Source organism: Rutidosis leptorrhynchoides, chromosome 5 (genome assembly GCF_046630445.1).
Source record: "Rutidosis leptorrhynchoides isolate AG116_Rl617_1_P2 chromosome 5, CSIRO_AGI_Rlap_v1, whole genome shotgun sequence".
In the NCBI taxonomy this organism is placed as follows: Eukaryota; Viridiplantae; Streptophyta; class Magnoliopsida; order Asterales; family Asteraceae; genus Rutidosis; species Rutidosis leptorrhynchoides.
Window position 1 is genome coordinate 81,033,885 of NC_092337.1, and position 26,376 is coordinate 81,060,260.

A 26,376-nucleotide genomic window follows, 5' to 3' on the forward strand; every position below is an offset into this window, starting at 1 on the left:
TCGCCAAGAGTTCTCTTTAGCAAGTACTCAAACTAGAATTACTAAGCGAGGGTTCCCTATAACTTAGACCTTTTCGTTTGTGACTAGTTGATCAACAAGATTAAAGACTTGAATAACAATTGCCTTTGCGTTCGCTCTACACAATTCATTCCTATTTTGTCTAACCATTTTAATCTAGTTTACCCCCTTGGTCCGGTTTAGCAAACAATCAATCTAAGACAAGTTGATTGTAAATTAATATGATACATTAACAAGAGTTCTCTTTATCAACAACATATCAATTAACTAGATACAAATAGTTCTAACAACAATAAGCATGGTTCTCAATTCAAGCTTCAATCTATCACGCATAATACATTCAATCAATAAGATTACATCCAATACCTTGGTTATTAATCTAGACAAACATTATAGAAACTAGCCAATAATCATTGTAACAGACAACAATTCATTCAAATTATAAACTGAAATCATTTCTGAGAACAAGTGAATAACCTACAAGAACAAGAGTTCTTGGATGAAGAAGATGTTGATGGATGATGCTTTGATGTTTTGGCCTCTTCAAAGAGGTTGGAATTCTCCAAAGTACTCCTGAAAATCGCCTCTAAACTTCTCTGTACGTAACTCTATGAAAACAGTCCCCAAAACTGACATTTTAAGGTGGAGAAATTAGGTAAAAAGCAGAAAGTTCGGTCACACCTACTTTGGGACGGCGTCCTAAAAGGCAGGACGGTGTCCCAGTTTATAGACCAAGACGGCGTCCCAAGTATTCAAGACGGCGTCTCCATATGAAGACCAGGACGGCGTCTTCCTTTGTGGGACGGCGTCCTGGATGTATTTTGGGCACTGTTTCGTTTTATTTTTAATATTAGTTCATTTGGACGAACTTTTATATAACGGAAGCCTTGTTTTATCATTTTAGAGTGCTATCTTGATACTAACTCGTATCGGGATCAACCGATGTCATAAATCATCGAAATTCTTTGCAAACTACTCTTCCGATACAAATTCGCGCATCTTGACATATCCCTTGTAGATCATCTTCATTATCTTCGAATATAGAGCATTTTTAGTGATATTGCGATAGATATATATGATGTAATTGAGCAATATCAGTACACGTATAATTTTTACATGTTCAGGCTACCCGGATTTAAGAAAACTATTAATACGCTTATATATTCAGTCTAACTGGGTATCCTATCTAACTGGGGTATTCCGTGACCGTTTTAAACCCGAACCCAAGATAAGCTGCTAGTAACGTTTGAACATGATACCTCTTGTGAGGTAAGCGGGTGATTATTTTCTTTTACAAAAAGTATATGTATGGTAATAAAACTAGTAAGAAAATCAAACGGGTTATATGTGCGTAGTTGCAAATTTGGCTAAGCTCCTTCTTGTACAATGACTGAAGTAAGTTAAACCCTAACTTGGCAAGTTTAAGTAAAGGCTCATTATGAGATCGAATGTTGTTGCTGGTAAAAAGGAATGTAGCGTAATGGCTCTAGTATTTGCATCCGTATTTGTATTGGTTGCTTTAGTGCGTCGTGTATTTGTTAGGAAACCCGATTAGGTGAGCCCAAACAAGACAAGATAACCCAAGTTATCTAACCCACTTCCAACAAACGAAAAATATAGTGATAATCGTAACACAAGCAAGAATGATAAAAACACGGGAATTTAACGTGGTTATATGCAATCGTTTGTGATTGCTTTAGTCCACGGCCAACCAAAGAGTGTTCTTATTGATTAAATTTCGTGGTGGTGAGTTTACAATGAGTTATAATCAGGAACATTTATAGGAGAACAAGAATACATAAGCATGCTTCAAGTAATCATCAACTAGCCATCTTGATCCTCTTTACACCCTTGTATTAGCATGATCACAGCTCTAAAACAAGGTGTAAAGTAGCCCACATGTACCTAAAGTGACAACTTGGACAACCAAATACGGATCCCATGTGCAAAAGTTGATCAACATGCTGACAGCTCACTGCCAGACAACGTGCGCGCCGTGCACACTTAAACGTGCGCGCCGTGCACTCTTGATTCTTCGAGCAAACCTTCTGATCAAGTTTCACCTAGTGCGCGCAGGGTGCGCGCCGCGCACCATCACCGCACACCATCATTTTTCTCTGTTTTTGCACTGTTTTGCTCTGTTTCACGCTTACCGAAATCTGCAAAATCCGTGCAAGTGTTTAAACAGTTTTTAGTGACACTTTTTTTTTCCCAGCTTTTGTTTAAATGTCTCCACACCTCAACAAATCTCCCACTTGGAGACTTTTAACAAACTCAATCTTCGTAAACTCGCCTAATCTAACCAAGAACATTAAATACCATTTACACACCGCCAAACGCCATTTGGGTCCTCCAATTACCGTTTAGAACACGCACCTCAACTCACGGATGAGTAGACTTTCGATATAAGGTCTTCAATGCTACTTGTTAGACTTCAAACATTATTATCCCAAAATAACAACTTTGACCTACTAATTACACCTCCTTCCGTTGAGCTATAATTTGATCACCATGTTACTTGCTTGGGAAAATAAAACACAAACAACAACAACTCTTTGGATTTGACACATATCTCCTTACACTAGGAGATAACGGGTCGTTTGAGTCCGACCCGACTCAATTAACCCCATCGCCCAAGCGATCCACCCGTACACAATAACATCCACCCGATTTATCTTTCCAACATAGAATAAACCACCCGGTAGATCAAACATGTGGACAATGCCATCAAGGCAACCGTGTGAGAATGCATTCACACCCTTGATCTTCCACATAACCGCCTTTGCTTTCACCATTGGAACACCGACTACATACGCGCACACGTCTTTTGACAAACCTGATTTTCCACCACGAGCCAACTCCCACTGTACAGATGTTTCTTTAACAGTGACTCTCATGAAAATCTCTTGTTCATCTTCTTCGGCCGATTGCAACAAAGTTGCCATTGAAGAAGATCTACCTGAAGTAACGAAAGCTCTAGTATAACCAATTCGTCCTGAATCTTCACTAGCTTCAACTTCCCTTGAGCTCCCACTCAAACAAGATCCCTCAATAAACCCGGAAAGCATTAGCATACTAGGAATTTTAACACCACCAAAATCACCTAGCCCTTCTTCAACCATATACTTGGCTCCCCTCTTATACCCGCGAGCAACCACATGACCTCCATTAAACACCTTCCACCTTTGATCTCCAAATAGGACATGACACTTATCATTATCCAACTGCCCAACCGAGATTAACCTACTTTTGAGCTTTGCAATGAACCTCACGTTCTTCAAGATCCAAGTATGTTTAACCATTAGATCACCAATACCCGCAACATCAAGTATACTCACGTTCGCGACTCGAACCTTACCGGAATACGACTTGAAATTTACCATCTCGTTCATGTATGGGGTAGCATGAAACGAGGCATCCGAATCTAAAACCCAAGATTCGTCAAGAACCTCTTCTTGGCACAACAACGCATCTTCGATCACCGCATTCGTTGAACTCCCACCCGACACTAAACTCGGGCACTTCGACCTATAGTGACCTACTTGTTGACAATTCCAACACACCGCACTCTTGCTCCTTGACATACTTCGCGACTTAGCTTTTCCCCGACTGACACTTAGAACCGAACCCGAACTCCTATTCGAATCTTTCCTACGAATACCTTCGCTAAGAATCAAATCACGGATTCCTTCAAAAGTGAGTTTAGTAGTTCCGGATGAACCACTAACCGCCGTCACTAAACTTGACCAACTATCGGGCAATGAAGATAGTAAAAATAACGCTTGTAGCTCATCATCAAATTTAATATCAACCGATTTTAACCGGGTTAAAATCAAATTAAATTCGTTCACATGATCCGCCACCGAGGATCCCTCCATCATTCTAGTGTTCACCAATTGCCTAACTAGGAAAACCTTGTTCAAAGCGGATGGCTTTTCATACATGTTAGATAAAGCCGTAATCAATCCCTCCGTTGTGGTTTCACCCACAATGTTGTAAGCGACGTTCTTGGCCAGAGAAAGCCGAACAACTCCTAGGGCTCGCCTATCCAACAATTCCCACTCGCCTTGATCCATTCCCTCCGGCTTAACACCCTTCAAGGGTTGGTAAAGCTTCTTTTGATAGAGCATATCTTCCATTTGCATCTTCCAAAAACTAAAGTCGGTTCCATCAAACCGATCGATCTTCACATCACTCTTTTCCGCCATTGTTCCCAAATACTCGTAAACCCGAGAGCTCTTGATACCACTTGTTAGGAAACCCGATTAGGTGAGCCCAAACAAGACAAGATAACCCAAGTTATCTAACCCACTTCCAACAAACGAAAAATATAGTGATAATCGTAACACAAGCAAGAATGATAAAAACACGGGAATTTAACGTGGTTATATGCAATCGTTTGTGATTGCTTTAGTCCACGGCCAACCAAAGAGTGTTCTTATTGATTAAATTTCGTGGTGGTGAGTTTACAATGAGTTATAATCAGGAACATTTATAGGAGAACAAGAATACATAAGCATGCTTCAAGTAATCATCAACTAGCCATCTTGATCCTCTTTAAACCCTTGTATTAGCATGATCACAGCTCTAAAACAAGGTGTAAAGTAGCCCACATGCACCTAAAGTGACAACTTGGACAACCAAATACGGATCCCATGTGCAAAAGTTGATCAACATGCTGACAGCTCACTGCCAGACAACGTGCGCGCCGTGCACACTTAAACGTGCGCGCCGTGCACTCTTGATTCTTCGAGCAAACCTTCTGATCAAGTTTCACCTAGTGCGCGCAGGGTGCGCGCCGCGCACCATCACCGCGCACCATCAATTTTCTCTGTTTTTGCACTGTTTTGCTCTGTTTCACGCTTACCGAAATCTGCAAAATCCGTGCAAGTGTTTAAACAGTTTTTAGTGACACTTTTTTTTTTTCCAGCTTTTGTTTAAATGTCTCCACACCTCAACAGTATTCGGGTAGAAAGTGTAGTCTTTTCGAAGAGGATCATTCGCTATATTTTCAAGACAGGATCTTGTGAAAACAAGGGCATCTTCTAGTATAACTTCTCCTTCCACCCTCATGTATGCTGCCTCATATAGATCAAGTAAGCCTTCAACATCATTAGTTAGTGATTCCTTAAAAGCACCACTTTGGTCCTTACAGTAGTTGTTGAAACTATCTGTAATTTCATATATGTAATGCATGAGTAATCAGTAATTTGTTTATCGTATGACATAAAAAAGGGTTATTAACCAAAACGCCTATTTTCAAATGTACTATAACGATACACCCTAAGAAAAAGCAAAAATGGTCTCATAAGTCGCAAGGTGCCCTTGCGACCTTGCGCCTTGGGCTTAAATAAAACGGTATCTAAATCGGAGCTACAGATAAAAAGATATGAGGTTCCAAAGTTTTAAGTTTGTCAGGGTCATGCCAGTCGCAAGACCTTGCGACTTGTGAGGCATTTTGACAATTTTGTTTTTTTAGAGTGAATCGTTATAGTGCGTTCAAAAAATGGACGTTTTGGTTAATAACCATAGTAAAACTTACACAACTAGTGTTATGACAACTTGCCTAGCGCACTCACACTAGCGGAAGCGAGGATATAATTTGTTTGAGACAAACTTACGAGAAATAATAGAAAGCAAATAAAGTAACTAATAACACGACGATTTAACGTGGTTCGGCAAAACCCTGCCTACGTCCACCCCAAGAGTCTCTTTTATTCTTATAATATAAAAGAATCCGGCACAAGAAAAAGTACACTATGAGTTAAATCCAAACCCAAGCCCCTTAGATTTTAGCATAAAATCTAAGTTTCTCGTACACTCTTTTACACTCCTTACAAGAATAAAACTCTCAACCTCACAAATACACACTCTCCGTTGATATTATCGATCAACTGTGTTTTCCCTTTGTGATACTTTGATCCTCCCTGGATTTGATCCCTCTGGATTGAAGCGACCCGTCCTAATCCATCCGGACGAAGTCCATATCGATTATAAACGATTCACAACAGTTGATTACATCGCGAGGTACTTGACCTCTATATGATACATTTTACAAACATTGCATTCGTTTTTGAAAAGACAATCTTTCAATACATCGAAAGTTGACAGCATGCATACCATTTCATAATATATCTAACTATAATTGACTTAATAATAATCTTGATGAACTTCAACGATTCGAATGCAACGTATTTTGAAATATGTCATGCATACCAAGTAATATCTCTAAGATGAGCAAATGCACAGCGGAAGATTTCTTTCATACCTGAGAATAAACATGCTTTAAAGTGTCAACCAAAAGGTTGGTGAGTTCATTAGTTTAACATAAATAATCATTTCATAATTTTAATAGACCACAAGATTTCATATTTCCATTTCTCATAAACATACGTCCCATGCATAGAGACAAAAATATCATTCATATGGATTGAACACCTGGTAATCGACATTCACAAGATGCATATAGAATATCCCCATCATTCCGGGATCCTCCTTCGGACATGATATAAATTTCGAAGTACTAAAGCATCCGGTACTTTGGATGGGGCTTGTTGGGCCCGATAGATCTATCTTTAGGATTCGCGTCAATTAGGGTGTCTGTTCCCTAATTCTTAGATTACCAGACTTAATAAAAATGGGCATATTCGATTTCGATAATTCAACCATAGAATGTAGTTTCAGTACTTGTGTCTATTTCGTAAAACAGTTATAAAAACAGCGCATGTATTCTCAGTCCCAAAAATATATATTGCAAAAGCATTTAAAAAGGGATTAATGAAACTCACCTAATGTATTTTGTAGTAAAAATACATACGACTATATTGAATAACTGAAAAATGCAGGGTTGGCCTCGGATTCACGAACCTATATCATTTGTATATCTATTAAAACATATAATAGAAAGTTCATAATTTCATTTATTAATTATATAGATTTTTATATGTTTGTAGTTATATGGATTTTATACTAAATTTCATTAAAAGTATATATATATACTGTACTTATATATATTTCATCTTATGTTGTATTTGTTTATTTTGTATGTAATTAAAATAGCTAATATCTATACATTTAGTTATATCACTATATCTATGTATATCTATGATTAGTATTAAATGATAAATTCAATAGTTTAATGTATGAAAGTATTTATTTAACAATCTAGTATGTTTGGTATATGGTTTTATTATAAATAGTGTATATGTATTAAGTGTATTTTGTGTACAAAATATTTATTTGTTAAAACGGGTAGTTTTGGTAATTAATAATGATGATATTAATAATCCTATTACTTCATAGTAATACTTATTTTGATAATAGTATTTATAACAATCTTATTATTATTGGTAATCTTGATAAAATACTTTAGTTAATAATAATCATCATTGTAACTAGAGTTATGGTAATAGGTAACTAATACTTGTATTAGTAACAAAAATAATACTGATAATTATAATACACTTATAATAATAATATCAATAAGATTAGTAGTGATAATTCTAATACATTTTTAAATGATAATACTAGCAATATTAATGTTAATATCCTAAATTATATTAATAATCACCTCTTTAATAATAATAACTAACATAATAACAATAACAATAATAATTTATAATAATAATAATAATAATAATAATAATAATAATAATAATAATAATAATAATAATAATAATAATAATAGCAATAAAGATAGAAAACTACCTTAGGAAGGGTTTCTAAAAAAATTGTGCCTCATACGAGACTCGAACCCCCTGTAGTGACCCGAACTTTTCCATGTTTATATATATATTAAATGAAATTGTTATTTACATGATTAAGTGTTTCCAACATGTTAAGCAATCAAACTTGTTAAGACTTGATTAATTGAAATAGGTTTCATATAGACAATTGACCACCCAAGTTGACCGGTGATTCACGAACGTTAAAACTTGTAAAAACTATACGATGACATATATATGGTTATATATATAGTTAACATGATTTTATTATAAGTATGTATCTCATTAGGTATTTTAACAATGAGTTATATACATAAAAATGAGACTATTAATTTAAGAAACTCAAAAACGATATATATAACGATTATCGTTATAACAACGTCTTACTAGGTACATATGAATCATATTAAGATATTGATACACTTGGTTAATTATGTTAAATGATAATTAAATATATTATTAAGTGTATTAACAATGAAATACATATGTAAAAATAAGACTACTAACTTAATGATTTCGAAACGAGACATATATGTAACGATTATCGTTGTAACGACATTTAACTGTATATATATCATACTAAGATATATTATATATCATAATATCATGATAATATAACAATTTAACATCTCATTTGTTATAATAAACAATGGGTTAACAACATTCAACAAGATCGTTAACCTAAAAGTTTCAAAACAACATTTACGTGTAACGACTAACGATGACTTAACGACTCAGTTAAAATGTATATACATGTAGTGTTTTAATATGTATACATACACTTTTGAAAGACTTCAAGACACTTATCAAAATACTTCTACTTAACAAAAATGCTTACAATTACATCCTCGTTCAGTTTCATCAACAATTCTACTCGTATGCACCCGTATTCGTACTCGTACAATACACAGCTTTTAGATGTATGTACTATTGGTATATATACTCCAATGATCAGCTCTTAGCAGCCCATGTGAGTCACCTAACACATGTGGGAACCATCATTTGGCAACTAGCATGAAATATCTCATAAAATTACAAAAATATGAGTAATCATTCATGACTTATTTACATGAAAACAAAATTACATATCCTTTATATCTAATCCATACACCAACGACCAAAAACACCTACAAACACTTTCATTCTTCAATTTTCTTCATCTAATTAATATCTCTCAAGTTCTATCTTCAAGTTCTAAGTGTTCTTCATAAATTCTAAAAGTTCTAGTTTCATAAAATCAAGAATACTTCCAAGATTGCAAGTTTACTTCCAAGTTTTCTAAATCCATTCCAAGTAATCATTCAAGATCAAGAAACCTTTGTTACTTACAGTAGGTTATCTTTCTAATACAAGGTAATAATCATATTCAAACTTTAATTCAATTTCTATAACTATAACAATCTTATTTCGAGTGGAAATCTTACTTGAAATTGTTTTCGTGTCATGATTCTGCTTCAAGAACTTTCAAGCCATCCAAGGATCCTTTGAAGCTATAACTATTTTTCTCATTTCTAGTAGGTTTATCCAAGTAACTTGAGGTAGTAATTATGTTCATAACATCATTCGATTCATACATATAAAGCTATCTTATTCGAAGGTTTAAACTTGTAATCACTAGAACATAGTTTAGTTAATTCTAAACTTGTTCGCAAATAAAAGTTAATCCTTCTAACTTGACTTTTAAAATCAACTAAACATATGTTCTATATCTATATGATATGCTAACTTAATGATTTAAAACCTGGAAACACGAAAAACACCGTAAAACCGGATTTACGCCGTCGTAGTAACACCGCGGGCTGTTTTGGGTTAGTTAATTAAAAACTATGATAAACTTTGATTTAAAAGTTGTTATTCTGGGAAAATGATTTTTATTATGAACATGAAACTATATCCAAAAATTATGGTTAAACTCAAAGTGGAAGTATGTTTTCTAAAATGGTCATCTAGAAGTCGTTCTTTCGACTGAAATGACTACCTTTACAAAAACGACTTGTAACTTATTTTTCCGACTATAAACCTATACTTTTTCTGTTTAGATTCATAAAATAGAGTTCAATATGAAACCATAGCAATTTTATTCACTCAAAACGGATTTAAAATGAAGAAGTTATGGGTAAAACAAGATTGGATAATTTTTCTCATTTTAGCTACGTGAAAATTGGTAACAAATCTATTCCAACCATAACTTAATTAACTTGTATTGTATATTATGTAATCTTGAGATACCATAGAAACGTATAAAAATGTTTCGACCTATCATGTCGACACATCTATATATATTTCGGAACAACCATAGACACTCTATATGTGAATGTTGGAGTTAGCTATACAGGGTTGAGGTTGATTCCAAAATATATATAGTTTGAGTTGTGATCAATACTGAGATACGTATACACTGGGTCGTGGATTGATTCAAGATAATATTTATCGATTTATTTCTGTACATCTAACTGTGGACAACTAGTTGTAGGTTACTAACGAGGACAGCTGACTTAATAAACTTAAAACATCAAAATATATTAAAAGTGTTGTAAATATATTTTGAACATACTTTGATATATATGTATATATTGTTATAGGTTCGTGAATCAACCAGTGGCCAAGTCTTACTTCCCGACGAAGTAAAAATCTGTGAAAGTGAGTTATAGTCCCACTTTTAAAATCTAATATTTTTGGGATGAGAATACATGCAGGTTTTATAAATGATTTACAAAATAGACACAAGTACGTGAAACTACATTCTATGGTTGAATTATCGAAATTGAATATGCCCCTTTTTATTAAGTCTGGTAATCTAAGAATTAGGGAACAGACACCCTAATTGACGCGAATCCTAAAGATAGATCTATTGGGCCTAACAAACCCCATCCAAAGTACCAGATGCTTTAGTACTTCGAAATTTATATCATATCCGAAGGGTGTCCCGGAATGATGGGGATATTCTTATATATGCATCTTGTTAATGTCGGTTACCAGGTGTTCACCATATGAATGATTTTTTATCTCTATGTATGGGATGTGTATTGAAATATGAAATCTTGTGGTCTATTGTTACGATTTGATATATATAGGTTAAACCTATAACTCACCAACATTTTTGTTGACGTTTAAAGCATGTTTATTCTCAGGTGAGTACTAAGAGCTTCCGCTGTTGCATACTAAAATAATGACAAGATTTGGAGTCCATGTTTGTATGATATTGTGTAAAAACTGCATTCAAGAAACTGATTTCGATGTAACATATTTGTATTGTAAACCATTATGTAATGGTCGTGTGTAAACAGGATATTTTAGATTATCATTATTTGATAATCTACGTAAAGATTTTTAAACCTTTATTTATGAAATAAAGGTTATGGTTTATTTTAAAAATGAATGCAGTCTTTGAAAAACGTCTCATATAGAGGTCAAAACCTCGCAACGAAATCAATTAATATGGAACGTTTTTAATCAATAAGAACGGGACATTTCAGTTGGTATCCGAGTGTTGGTCTTAGAGAACCAGAAAATTTGCATTAGTGTGTCTTATTGAGTTTGTTAGGATGCATTAGTGAGTCTGGACTTCGACCGTGTTTTCTTTAAAAATGATTGCTTAACATTTTTGTTGGAAACTATATATTATTAACATGTATATATTATGTGATATATTTATCTCTTAACATGTTTGATATTGTGTGATAGATGTATACCTCTAGCACAAATCCCATTGACTCATCTAATAATAAAGAAGAGTCGAATATATATTGGACTGATTCACAAGTTCCCGAAGAAGAACCGGAAGAAGAATCAGAACCGGAAGAAGAATTAGAACCGGAAGAGGAGGAATCGGAGGAGGAAATAGAACCGGTGGGGGAAATAATAAAACGGTTAAGTAAAAGAAAATCCTCAATCAACCGACCAAGGTTAATTATGGTCAATGGTGTTTCCGCAGAGGAAGCAAAATATTGGGAGGATTACCAATTCTCCGATGAATCGGATTCCGACGAGAATTGCGATGATGTTATAGAAAATACCCCAACTGAATTTAAAAAGGCAAAAGAAAATAATAAGGGAAAGGGCATAAAAATAGAGAAATCTAATTCCAACCCCGATGAACTTTATATGTATCATCTGTAACATCCCAGGTAACACGTTCCCCGTAGCATGATATTGTCCGCTTTTGCCCGTAGGCGCACGGATTTTTCTTGGAGACAAAACACGACGAGCACTTTCCCAGGAGGTCACCCATCCTGGTAGTGCTCTCACCTGAGCACACTTAACTGCAGAGTTCTCATGGGATCTGCTGCGCTTGTGGTCCCAAAACGCGTCATGCTAGGAAAGGTCTCCACACCCTTATAAGGCATGCTTCGTTCCCCTCTGCAACCGATGTGGGACGGATGTAACTCGGATGTTTGCCCCACCACCCCCAACAGCACATGAGTGGCTCTGGGATTATAAGGTAATACTCACGCTTAAATGACACAACACGTTTTGGGATCACAGGCAGAGCAGACGTGTGAGTACGCTACAGTTAAGCGTGATCGGGCGAGAGCACTACCAGGATGGGTGACCTCCTGGGAAAGTGCTTCTCGTGTGTGGTCGCCAAAAAAAAGTCGTGCGCCTGCGGGCAAAGCGGACAATATTGTGATCATGTTAAGCTGGGGTGTTACATCGTCAACCCCCGAAGCCCTTAAGTTGTAACAATGACCCGGGAACCTCTAAACCACCAGGATTTTCTAAACCGTTGTGGAAAACGACAGCTCGTATTAGGGGAACATCATATATCCCTAGAAACTTGGCAAAACGAACCAAAACCGAAGAAGAAGAAACGAGCGAGTCGGAATAAGATTGTTGTATTCGTGTGGTGTAATATATGTGATATAGTATGCTTATGCTTTATGATATATGTAAAAATTGCTTGTATTAATAAGTATTTTTTTTATGAATCTAACTCTTGTCTATTTTACAGTATAAAAACACAAAATGGATAGACAACCCAATATTTTAAGAGACCTAACCGGAGACATGATTGATGAAATCTTGTCTAGAGTCGGTCAGAATTCTTCGGCACAACTATTTACGGCGAAATCAGTTTGTAAGACATTCGAAGAACATTCCAAGAATGTCTTGGTTTATAAGAGACTTTCGTTTGAAAGATGGGGGATATCTCATTGGGAAACCCATAAGTTACGATGTGTTTACTTTGACCATATATTGCGGGGAACCCAAATGCTATTTTACGCAACGGGTTAAGAAATTATTTTGACTCAATGTATCCGAATATAGGACTTCATGATTTAGAAAAAGAGGCTAACATGCAACATAAAGAAGCATGCTATGCTTACGGGTTAGTAATGTTCGCTTCTCACCAAAGTGAGAAAAAGAACATCGGGCTACAACTATTAAACAAAACGTTCCCACAAGTGACGGAGTCGGTAATTGGGGTAAGAAATGAGGTTTTAGGTTATTACGAGACTGTTGGTCATTACGTAACCCTCGTCCCTTTGATGACGTTAGAACAAGCTGTCTTATCAACGGCCATAACGGTTATGGTCCACAAGACCAAGGATGGGAAGTAGTCCTAGTAAAACCAGAATGCATGACTTGTTTCTGGACGTATGAATTACGTGTCTTTATTGCCTTTGCTGAATGACTTGTGTACTAGCTAGAATTATCTTCACAACTATCCTGTATCAAAGTTATTGTGTGCTATATTTCATGCTTTATGTAAAATAAGCAGTATTGTAAGTTTGTAAAATATTGTATAAAAGTTTGAACGCGAAATATTATTATAATCAGTTTTTCATATAGAATTGTAGTAGTTGAATTGTATATTAGCTACTAAGTATGAACTTAACGGGTAGGTACTACCCGAATTTAAACTTATAAAACGCTAATATGAAGAAAAAGCTTTTATAAATGAGTTCATATTATGCTACGAAATACTATTAACTACTCTTAATATTCTGTATGATTAACTTGTTCCATTTGACAATTTTGAAGGAAATGGCACCGAGTACTCGACACACCGTGAATATGAATGAAGAGGAATTCTGTACTTTTCTAGCTTCAAACATAGCCGCAGTACAGGCTGCGCTACATACCAACAATAACCTTGGATCTAGCAATACAGGAAATCGTGTAGGATGCACCTACAAAGAATTCACTGCCGGCAAACCTTTGGAATTTGATGGAACCGAAGGACCGATCGGATTGAAACGGTGGACCGAGAAGGTCGAATCGGTGTTTGCCATAAGTAAGTGTACTAAAGAGGACAAAGTGAAGTACGCTACGCATACCTTCACAGGTTCTGCTTTAACATGGTGGAATACCTATCTAGAGCAAGTGGGACAAGATGATGCATACGCACTACAGTGGTCAGCATTCAAGCACTTGATGAACGAGAAGTACCGTCCCAGAACCGAGGTCAATAAGCTCAAGACAGAACTTAGAGGGTTACAAACCCAAGGATTTGATATTACCACGTACGAAAGACGATTAACAGAATTGTGCCTATTGTGTCCGGGAGCGTTCGAAGATGAGGAAGAGAAGATCGACGCATTTGTGAAAGGATTACCGGAAAGAATCCAAGAAGATATAAGTTCACACGAGCCCGCCTCCATACACCAGGCATGTAGAATGGCTCACAAACTAGTGAACCAGATTGATGAAAGAATTAAAGAACAGACGGCTAAAGAGGCCAATGTGAAGCAAGTCAAAAGAAAGTGGGAGGAAAACAGTGATAAGAATCACCAATACAACAACAACAGCAATTAAAATAATAATCGCAACAATTATCCCAACAATCGCAACATCAATAGCAACTACAACAAACGGCCCAACAACAACAACAACAACAACAGCAGCAACAACAACAATCATCCCAACAACAATAACAACCGCAACAACAACAACAATCAGAAGCAGCTATGCCAAAGGTGTGAAAAGTATCACTCGGGGTTCTGCACCAAATTTTGCAACAAGTGTAAAAGAAATGGTCATAGCGCAGCGAAGTGTGAGGTCTACGGACCAGGGGTTAACAGAACGAAAGGAACAAATGGTGTCGGAACAAGTAATGGCGGAGCAAGTAGTGTCGGAGCAAGTTATGCCAATGTAGTTTGTTATAAATGTGGAAAACCGGGCCACATTATTAGAAATTGCCCGAACCAGGAGAACACGAATGGACAAGACCGCGGAAGAGTTTTCAATATTAATGCAGCAGAGGCACAGGAAGACCCGGAGCTTGTTACGGGTACGTTTCTTATTGACAATAAATCTGCTTACGTTTTATTTGATTCGGGTGCGGATAGAAGCTATATGAGTAGAGATTTTTGTGCTAAATTAAGTTGTCCATTGACGCCGTTGGATAGTAAATTTTTACTCGAATTAGCAAACGGTAAATTAATTTCAGCAGATAATATATGCCGGAATCGAGAAATTAAACTGGGTAGCGAAATATTTAAGATTGATTTGATACCAGTAGAGTTAGGGAGTTTTGATGTAATAGTTGGCATGGACTGGCTGAAGAAGATGAAAGCAGAGATCGTATGTTATAAAAATGCAATTCGCATTGTACGAGAAGAAGGAGAACCCTTAATGGTGTAGGAGAAAAGGGCAACATGAAGCTACATCTTATTAGTAATTTGAAGGCACAAAAACTAATAAGAAAAGGTTGCTATGCTATTCTAGCACACGTCGAGAAAGTACAAACTGAGGAAAAGAGCATCAATGATGTTCCCGTCGCAAAGGAATTTCCCGATGTATTTTCGAAAGAATTACCGGGATTACCCCCACATCGATCCGTTGAATTTCAAATAGATCTTGTACCAGGAGCTGCACCAATAGCTCGTGCTCCTTACAGACTCGCACCCAGCGAGATGAAAGAACTGCAAAGCCAACTGCAAGAACTATTAGAACGTGGTTTCATTCGACCAAGCACATCACCATGGGGAGCTCCTATTTTGTTTGTCAAGAAGAAGGATGGTACATTTAGGTTGTGTATTGACTACAGAGAGTTGAACAAACTTACCATCAAAAACCGTTATCCACTGCCGAGAATTGACGACTTATTTGGTCAACTACAAGGCTCGTCGGTTTATTCGAAGATCGATTTACGTTCTGGATATCATCAAATGCGAGTAAAGGAGGATGATATTCCAAAAACTGCTTTTAGGACGCGTTATGGTCATTACGAGTTTATGGTTATGCCGTTTGGATTGACTAACGCACCAGCTGTATTCATGGACCTTATGAACCGAGTGTGTGTGCCATATCTTGACAAGTTTGTCATTATTTTCATCGATGACATACTTATTTACTCAAAGAATGATCAAGAGCACGAAGAACATTTGAGAAAAGTGCTAGAAGTATTGAGGAAAGAAAAACTGTACGCTAAGTTTTCAAAGTGTGCATTTTGGTTGGAAGAAGTTCAATTCCTCGGTCACATAGTGAACAAAGAAGTATCCAGGTGGACCCGACAAAGATCAAAACCATTGAAAAGTCGGAAACCCCAAAAACTCCGAAGCATATACGTCAATTTTTAGGATTGGCTGGTTACTACAGAAGATTCATCCAAGATTTCTCCAAAATAGCAAAACCCTTGACTGCATTAACGCATAAAGGGAAGAAATTTGAATGGAAGGATGAACAAGAGAAGGCGTTTCAATTATTGAAGAAAAAGCTAACTACGGCACCTATATTGTCATTGCCCGAAGGGAATGATGATTTTGTGATTTATTGTGAAGCATCAAAGCAAGGTCTCGGTTATGTATTAATGCAACGAACGAAGGTGATTGCTTATGCGTCTAGACAATTGAAGATTCACGAGCAAAATTATACAATGCATGATTTGGAATTAGGCGCGGTTGTTTTTGCATTAAAGACTTGGAGGCACTACTTATATGGGGTCAAAAGTATTATATATACCGACCACAAAAGTCTTCAACACATATTTAATCAGAAACAACTGAATATGAGGCAGCGTAGGTGGATTGAATTATTGAATGATTACGACTTTGAGATTCATTACCACCCGGGGAAGGCAAATGTGGTAGCCCACGCCTTGAGCAGAAAGGACAGAGAACCCATTCGAGTAAAATCTATGAATATAATGATTCACACTAACCTTAATACTCAAATAAAGGAGGCGCAACAAGGAGTTTTAAAAGAGGGAAATTTAAAGGATGAAATACCCAAAGGATCGGAGAAGCATCTTAATATTCGGCAAGATGAAACCCGGTATAGGGCTGAAAGAATTTGGGTACCAAAATTTGGAGATATGTGAGAAATGGTACTTAGAGAAGCTCATAAAACCAGATACTCAATACATCCTGGAACGGGGAAGATGTACAAGGATCTTAAGAAACATTTTTGGTGGCCAGGTATGAAAGCCGATATTGCTAAATATGTAGGAGAATGTTTGACGTGTTCTAAGGTCAAAGCTTAACATCAGAAACCATCACGTCTACTACAACAACCTGAAATCCCGGAATGGAAATGGGAAAACATTACCATGGATTTCATTACGAAATTGTCAAGGACTGCAAGTGGTTATGTTACTATTTGGGTAATAGTTGATCGTCTCACCAAGTCAGCACACTTCCTGCCAATAAGAGAAGATGACAATATGGAGAAGTTAGCACGACTGTATTTGAAGGAAGTCGTCTCCAGACATGGAATACCAATCTCTATTATCTCTGATAGGGATGGCAGATTTATTTCAAGATTCTGGCAGACATTACAGCAGGCATTGGGAACTCGTCTAGACATGAGTACTTCCTATCATCCACAAACTGATGGGCAGAGCGAAAGGACGATACAAATGCTTGAAGACATGCTACGAGCTTGTGTTATTGATTTCGGAAACAGTTGGGATCGACATCTACCGTTAGCAAAATTTTCCTACAACAACAGCTACCATTCAAGCATTGAGATGGCGCCGTTTGAAGCACTTTATGGTAGAAAGTGCAGGTCTCCGATTTGTTGGAGTGAAGTGGGGGATAGACAGATTACGGGTCCGGAGATAATACAAGAAACTACCGAGAAAATCATCCAAATTCAACAAATATTGAAAACCGCCCAGAGTCGACAAAAGAGCTACGCGGACAGTAAAAGAAAAGATATAGAGTTTGAAATTGGAGAAATGGTCATGCTTAAGGTTTCACCTTGGAAAGGCGTTGTTCGATTTGGTAAACGGGGGAAACTAAATCCAAGGTACATTGGACCATTCAAGATTATAGATCGTGTCGGACCAGTAGCTTATCAACTGGAGCTACCTCAACAACTCGCGGCTGTACATAACACTTTCCACGTCTCAAATTTGAAGAAATATTTTGCTAAAGAAGATCTCACTATTCCGTTGGACGAAATCCAAATCAATGAAAAACTTCAATTCATTGAAGAACCCGTCGAAATAATGGATCGTGAGGTTAAGAGACTTAAACAAAACAAGATACCGATTGTTAAGGTTAGATGGAATGCTCTTAGAGGACCCGAGTTCACCTGGGAGCATGAAGATCAGATGAAGAAGAAATACCCGCATTTATTTCCAGAAGATATGTCAACACCTCCAACTGCTTAAAATTTCAGGACGAAATTTATTTAACGGGTAGGTACTATAGTGACCCGAACTTTTCCTTGTTTATATATATATATATTAAATGAAATTTTTATTTACATGATTAAGTGTTTCCAACATGTTAAGCAATCAAACTTGTTAAGACTTGATTAATTGAAATAGGTTTCATATAGACAATTGACCACCCAAGTTGACCGGTGATTCACGAATGTTAAAACTTGTAAAAACTATACGATGACATATATATGGTTATATATATAGTTAACATGATTTTATTATAAGTATGTATCTCATTAGGTATTTTAACAATGAGTTATATACATAAAAATGAGACTATTAATTTAAGAAACTCGAAAACGATATATATAACGATTATCGTTATAACAACGTCTTACTAGGTACATATGAATCATATTAAGATATTGATACACTTGGTTAATTATGTTAAATGATAAGTAAATATATTATTAAGTGTATTAACAATGAAATACATATGTAAAAATAAGACTACTAACTTAATGATTTCGAAACGAAACATATATGTAACGATTATCGTTGTAACGGCATTTAACTGTATATATATCATACTAAGATATATTATATATCATAATATCATGATAATATAACAATTTAACATCTCATTTGTTATAATAAACAATGGGTTAACAACATTCAACAAGATCGTTAACCTAAAGGTTTCAAAACTACATTTACATGTAACGACTAACGATGACTTAACGACTCAGTTAAAATGTATATACATGTAGTGTTTTAATATGTATTCATACACTTTTGAAAGACTTCAAGACACTTATCAAAATACTTCTACTTAACAAAAATGCTTACAATTACATCCTCGTTCAGTTTCATCAACAATTCTACTCGTATGCACCCGTATTCGTACTCGTACAATACACAACTTTTAGATGTATGTACTATTGGTATATACACTCCAATGATCAGCTCTTAGCAGCCCATGTGAGTCACCTAACACATGTGGGAACCATCATTTGGCAACTAGCATGAAATATCTCATAAACTTACAAAAATATGAGTAATCATTCATGACTTATTTACATGAAAACAAAATTACATATCCTTTATATCTAATCCATACATCAACGACCAAAAACACCTACAAACACTTTCATTCTTCAATTTTCTTCATCTAATTGATCTCTCTCAAGTTCTATCTTCAAGTTCTAAGTGTTCTTCATAAATTCTAAAAGTTCTAGTTTCATAAAATCAAGAATACTTCCAAGATTGCAAGTTTACTTCCAAGTTTTCTAAATCCATTCCAAGTAATCATCCAAGATCAAGAAACCTTTGTTACTTACAGTAGGTTATCTTTCTAATACAAGGTAATAATCATATTCAAACTTTAATTCAATTTCTATAACTATAACAATCTTATTTCGAGTGGAAATCTTACTTGAAATTGTTTTCGTGTCATGATTCTGCTTCAAGAACTTTCAAGCCATCCAAGGATCCTTTGAAGCTAGATCTATTTTTCCCATTTCCAGTAGGTTTATCCAAGGAACTTAAGGTAGTAATGATGTTCATAACATCATTCGATTCATACATATAAAGCTATCTTATTCGAAGGTTTAAACTTGTAATCACTAGAACATAGTTTAGTTAATTCTAAACTTGTTCGCAAATAAAAGTTAATCCTTCTAACTTGACTTTTAAAATCAACTAAACAAATGTTCTATATCTATATTATATGCTAACTTAATGATTTAAAACCTGGAAACACGAAAAACACCGTAAAACCGGATTTACGCCGTCGTAGTAACACCGCGGGCTGTTTTGGGTTAGTTAATTAAAAACTATGATAAACTTTGATTTAAAAGTTGTTATTTTGGGAAAATGATTTTTATTATGAACATGAAACTATATCCAAAAATTATGGTTAAACTCAAAGTGGAAGTATGTTTTCTAAAATGGTCATCTAGACGTCGTTCTTTCGACTGAAATGACTACCTTTACAAAAATGACTTGTAACTTATTTTTTCTGACTATAAACCTATACTTTTTCTGTTTATATTCATAAAATAGAGTTCAATATGAAACCATAGCAATTTGATTCACTCAAAAACGATTTAAAATGAAGAAGTTATGGGTAAAACAAGATTGGATAATTTTTCTCATTTTAGCTACGTGAAAATTGGTAACAAATCTATTCCAACCATAACTTAATCAACTTGTATTGTATATTTAGTAATCTTGAGATACCATAGACACGTATACAATGTTTCGACCTATCATGTCGACACATCTATATATATTTCGGAACAACCATAGACACTCTATATGTGAATGTTGGAGTTAGCTATACAGGGTTGAGGTTGATTCCAAAATATATATAGTTTGAGTTGTGATCAATACTGATATACGTATACACTGGGTCGTGGATTGATTCAAGATAATATTTATCGATTTATTTCTGTACATCTAACTGTGGACAACTAGTTGTAGGTTACTAACGAGGACAGCTGACTTAATAAACTTAAAACATCAAAATATATTAAAAGTGTTGTAAATATATTTTGAACATACTTTGATATATATGTATATATTGTTATAGGTTCGTGAATCAACCAGTGGCCAAGTCTTACTTCCGGACAAAGTAAAAATCTGTGAAAGTGAGTTATAGTCCCACTTTTAAAATCTAATAGTTTTGGGATGAGAATACATGCAGGTTTTATAAATGATTTACAAAATAGACACAAGTACGTGAAACTACATTCTATGGTTGAATTATCGAAATTGAATATGCCCCTTTTTATTAAGTCTGGTAATCTAAGAATTAGGGAACAGACACCCTAATTGACGTGAATCCTAAAGATAGATCTATTGGGCCTAACAAACCCCATCCAAAGTACCGGATGCTTTAGTACTTCAAAATTTATATCATATCCGAAGGGTGTCCCGGAATGATGGGGATATTCTTATATATGCATCTTGTTAATGTCGGTTACCAGGTGTTCACCATATGAATGATTTTTTATCTCTATGTATGGGATGTGTATTGAAATATGAAATCTTGTGGTCTATTGTTACGATTTGATATATATAGGTTAAACCTATAACTCACCAACATTTTTGTTGACGTTTAAAGCATGTTTATTCTCAGGTAAATACTAAGAGCTTCTGCTGTTGCATACTAAAATAAGGACAAGATTTGGAGTCCATGTTTGTATGATATTGTGTAAAAACTGCATTCAAGAAACTGATTTCGATGTAACATATTTGTATTGTAAACCATTATGTAATGGTCGTGTGTAAACAGGATATTTTAGATTATCATTATTTGATAATCTACGTAAAGCTTTTTAAACCTTTATTTATGAAATAAAGGTTATGGTTTGTTTTAAAAATGAATGCAGTCTTTGAAAAACGTCTCATATAGAGGTCAAAACCTCGCAACGAAATCAATTAATATGGAACGTTTTTAATCAATAAGAACGGGACATTTCACCCCCGACCTCTCGAAAACCCGCAACACTCCTAACCATTGGGCTGTCGTCCATTTATCTGATTTAAACTGGGATCTGTTTGTATAAAACCCGTATTATCTTGTTCTTATACCTTCTTCTTCCTCACATCAATTACTCGATCAGAGAACTCCACTTAAAAACAGATAACGAATAAAGGGTTGTATTAAAACTTGAAATTTAATCATAAACGACCTGTAATGCATTCTTTGTTCAATTAAACGAAGTAAAAAAAAAAAAAAATTACAGGCTTGCTGTACTGTCGCAAGGCACAACACAACTCATAATTTGATTCAACTATTAAGACATTTTTAGACTAAGAACATAACATGAAAAAGGTAGCATTAATCCTCTAGAAACTGTTGAGACCATTAATTTCCACTGAAACATCGTATAAACTTTCAATTCAATCTTGAAACAACGTTTGACTTTTTATTTTCAAAACTTTGACCCCAAAATTTGTTTTCAATTCAAGGATTTGAGGATTGAAACTTTCTAGATAGATGTAGTAGAAGATTTTAAACAACAATGAATTAATAATTTTTGAAATTGATTGCAAAATTCAAATTTTTGAATAATCGACCAAGAACAGAGGTATACGTTCATATTTTCTGTGTTTTCTTTATTTTCTTTTCAATTGCAGGAGGAGTTAGCATACTGTAAGGATAGTAATCGACTATATGAGGCAGTACGTGACTTGATCGATTGAAACCGACTGGTAACAAATTGGCGACATAATATTCGTTTCCAAAGAAAACAAAATAGAAAGATACAGGAGTTAGATAGGGACATGGAACTGAATTATTTGGTGATAAAATACTTAATATTCGTTCCTAATTTGTATTCACATGGTAAACTGATAAAAGACAGAATCAAAACTTTACACAGATTTATTTGATACAGAATCTTATTTATTTTGTGAGTTTATAAAATTAATAATTTATATATATATAATTATATTATAAATACAATAATATTGATTTATATATTGTATCTGAATATATATATATCAGTGTATATATATCTGATTTTATGTGCTTGTATATATACATATCTGTATTTATATATCTATATGTATATATATATATGTATTTATGAATTATGATTTATCTTGTTAAATAATAATTATAACTATAATAATACTTTTAATGTTACAAATAATAATAATAACATTTTATAATATTATAATAATAATATTCTAGATGATAATATTATCTACAATAATATTGCTAATAATAATATTAATTATGATGTTACTAATATTATAATTTATTATTAGTAATAATAACATTAGTGATAAAAATATTATAACCATTTATTTATTTATCATACTTTATATTTATATATAATAATATCCCTAATACTGATTTTAATATTAATGGTAATTTTTATAGTGATGAGAGTAATAATATCGATATAACAATTTTATTTTAACATGTAATTTTTAATATATTAATATTACATATTGCTTATGAAATTTTATATTTTATATAATGTAATAACTTATATTAAGTAGTAATTTCTTATATATGTATATATACATCACAGTATATAAATAATAAGTATTGTTAGAAGTTACATATATACATATAGATACATAATAATATCATGTATATATATTTATATTAAAATACTTAATTGTTTATTATTTTATATGTTTAATTCCAATTGATTAAAGTTTATTTTTATTAATTCAAAATATTATATATATCCTTTTATCTTTATCTTTATATGTATATATATATATATATATATATATATATATATATATATATATATATATATATATATATATATATATGTATATATATATATATGTATGTATATATGTATATATATATATATATATATATATATATATATATATATATGTATGTATGTATATATGTATATATTTATTTACATACTTACTTACACACAATGGCTCGTGAATCGTCGGGAATAGCCACGGGTTAAATGATTACATGAACACAATTCAAAGTTTTTCAGACTCAACATTACAGACTTTGCTCATCGTGTCGGAAACATATAAAGATTAAAGTTTAAATTTGATCGGAAATTTCCGGGTCATCACAGTACCTACCCGTTAAAAGAAATTTTGTCCGAAATTTGATCGAGGTTGTCATGGCTAACAATAAGAATGGTTTCTTGACAAATATGAGTTGATAACTAAAGTTTTATAATTATTGATTAATATAGATAAATTGATTCGGCTACTTGAAGAGTACGAGTGAAGCTATCACTAAAGAGTGAAACGAAGAAATAGGGATTCGTCTTAGCTTTTGACGTAGTCAGGGTTGAATTCCGGAATTCGAGGGATTCAAAGGAAATCTTCGAAATCTAAAAGATTTGATTCTTGGGCGAATAAGGAAATTAAGATCTCTATAATTAAATACGGTGATCTGCCTCGATTACTTTGTCTGATATTTCCACTATAAATTAAGCTCTTCCGTTCCATTATTCTCACCATTCCTATTCTTTCTTTCTTAGTTCATACATCCAAAAGATTGTGAAAATGCTTAATCCATTTCTAATCCTTGATATTTTCCCAATTATCATTTCTGTCATCCTTCTTTTCGTTCTTCCACCAGAAAAATCTATTTACTTCTACTATCGCCTTGGGGTGATACTATTCTTAATTATACCGTGTCTTTATATTGCTATTCGTATTAACATCCACGGTTTGTAATCTTCGTGTTGTTATTGGGCTTTATATTTTCTCTTATATTTTGGAGCTCTTTGCCTTTTTATTATCTTCTCGACCTCTAGTAAAGCGAGTAACGGTCCAGAATTCATAAGTATGGAGTTTCGAATGAACATCATGTTCTAAACAAGAAAGAACATATTAGCACGATTTGATTTGTCAAATTTCCAGAATCACTGAGAATAGAACCTTCAAGAATATATTTTCTTGATATGTTCAGAAGTTAAGTAGAATGAAAGAGTTATGTAACATGGCACGTGATGACGTTAGGATCTGTAAATTATCACGTCCCATTAGAAACTCAGCATGACTTACTGTAATATAATCACGTTGATCAAGTGTCATTATATTAAACTAATTCATGCATCAATTTCTTTACATTTCTCCAGAATTCATTCATAAATTAAACTTAGATTTTTACAGAAGTTTCCAATTTAACGAAACACAGGAAGCACGAATAGGTATATAATTTTGGACAAGAATATTTATGAAAATATCCTCAGAAATATCGAAGATATTTATGATGATATTTTGAAATTTTCAAGTTCTAAAGTTGATGAGAAAAATTTTTCGCAAGATTTTAACATGACTTCGGAGCAAGATATTCTCTAAAGATTTCAACGGATCCAGAATTACCTGAATTCTTTGAATATAGGGTATGGTCCTTGTATTTATCCTTGGTCTCCTTTGTGATTAGCTCAATCCGTTTTCCAGTTCCAACTTTTCTGAGCTTTTCCAACATACTATTCTTTATCATCAACTTCTGATGATTAACGTCGTTTACGGTTGTCTATGGTTTCTGCTGCTTCATTTAGCTTTTTCAACATTCAGAGTATTGATTTGTAGACTGAGTGCTTTTCAGGATTTCAGATGAAAGATCATAATTCTAAGAGATGAATGTTATACATATAACTATTGATGTAGATATGCTGTGAGTTTTTAAAGTACTGATTGCTGATTCCCGATAATTGGTATGTCAATTCTTGTTACAAGATGCGGATGAGTATATGATAGGGTTTCAATGAATAAATATAATGATTTATCAGAGAGATTTAAACCAAGAAGCAACGAGGTTGCTGGTACGTCTGCTGGTAATATGGTGGAATATAAAAGGTTCCCCGATAACGATGACGAAGGGCAAACTTATATATCAAGGTTATAATAAGGTTGTTTCAAACGAAAAGTTGAAGTTAACTTGTTGGAGCTGTGACAAAATTTGCTATTTTGAAAGGAATTGCAATGTTATTTTCGGTAATAGCAATGTCAAAGGAGCTAGCACAGACACGTGTTAAATGTTTACTCAGGTTCTGAGTGTTTTTAGGTGCATAACTACATGCATCAATCTCTTCTTCCGTAGATGGAGTGCGGTTGGTTCATCCTATCGATTGAAGTGTTTTCAAGAATTATGAAATGTTTGAATCGCAGATTGTAATCGTCAAGATACAAATGAGGTTTAAGTTGAAATCAAGTGGCAAACTTGAAGAATTGTTTAGTTTCATATGTTATAATCAATATTTTAATTCATTTTAATTGTCCAATGTTATTAGTCCATAGTCGATAGTCTACAGTTGACAATCCAATAATTCATATATAGTTTAATATATAATATTCGAATTTATTAATACGTGTCGTGACCCGTGTACATGTCTCAGACTCGATCACAACTTAAAGTATATATATTATTATAGAATCAACCTCAACCCTGTATAGAGAACTCGATCATTACTGCATATAGAGTGTCTATGGTGATTCCAAATAATATATATAGATGCGTCGATATGATATGTAAAAACCTTGTATACGTGTCCAGATATTTAAAGTGCGTAAAATGAATAACAGAAAATAAATGACGATAAATAAAGTGCGTAAAGT

The 26,376-nt window shown here is 34.2% G+C and overlaps 1 pseudogene; it reads right to left on the reverse strand.

Annotated features, from left to right (window-relative positions):
- The window catches only part of LOC139848783 (beta-caryophyllene synthase-like), a 92,710-nt pseudogene that overhangs the window by 18,883 nt on the left and 47,451 nt on the right, over positions 1-26,376 (reverse strand).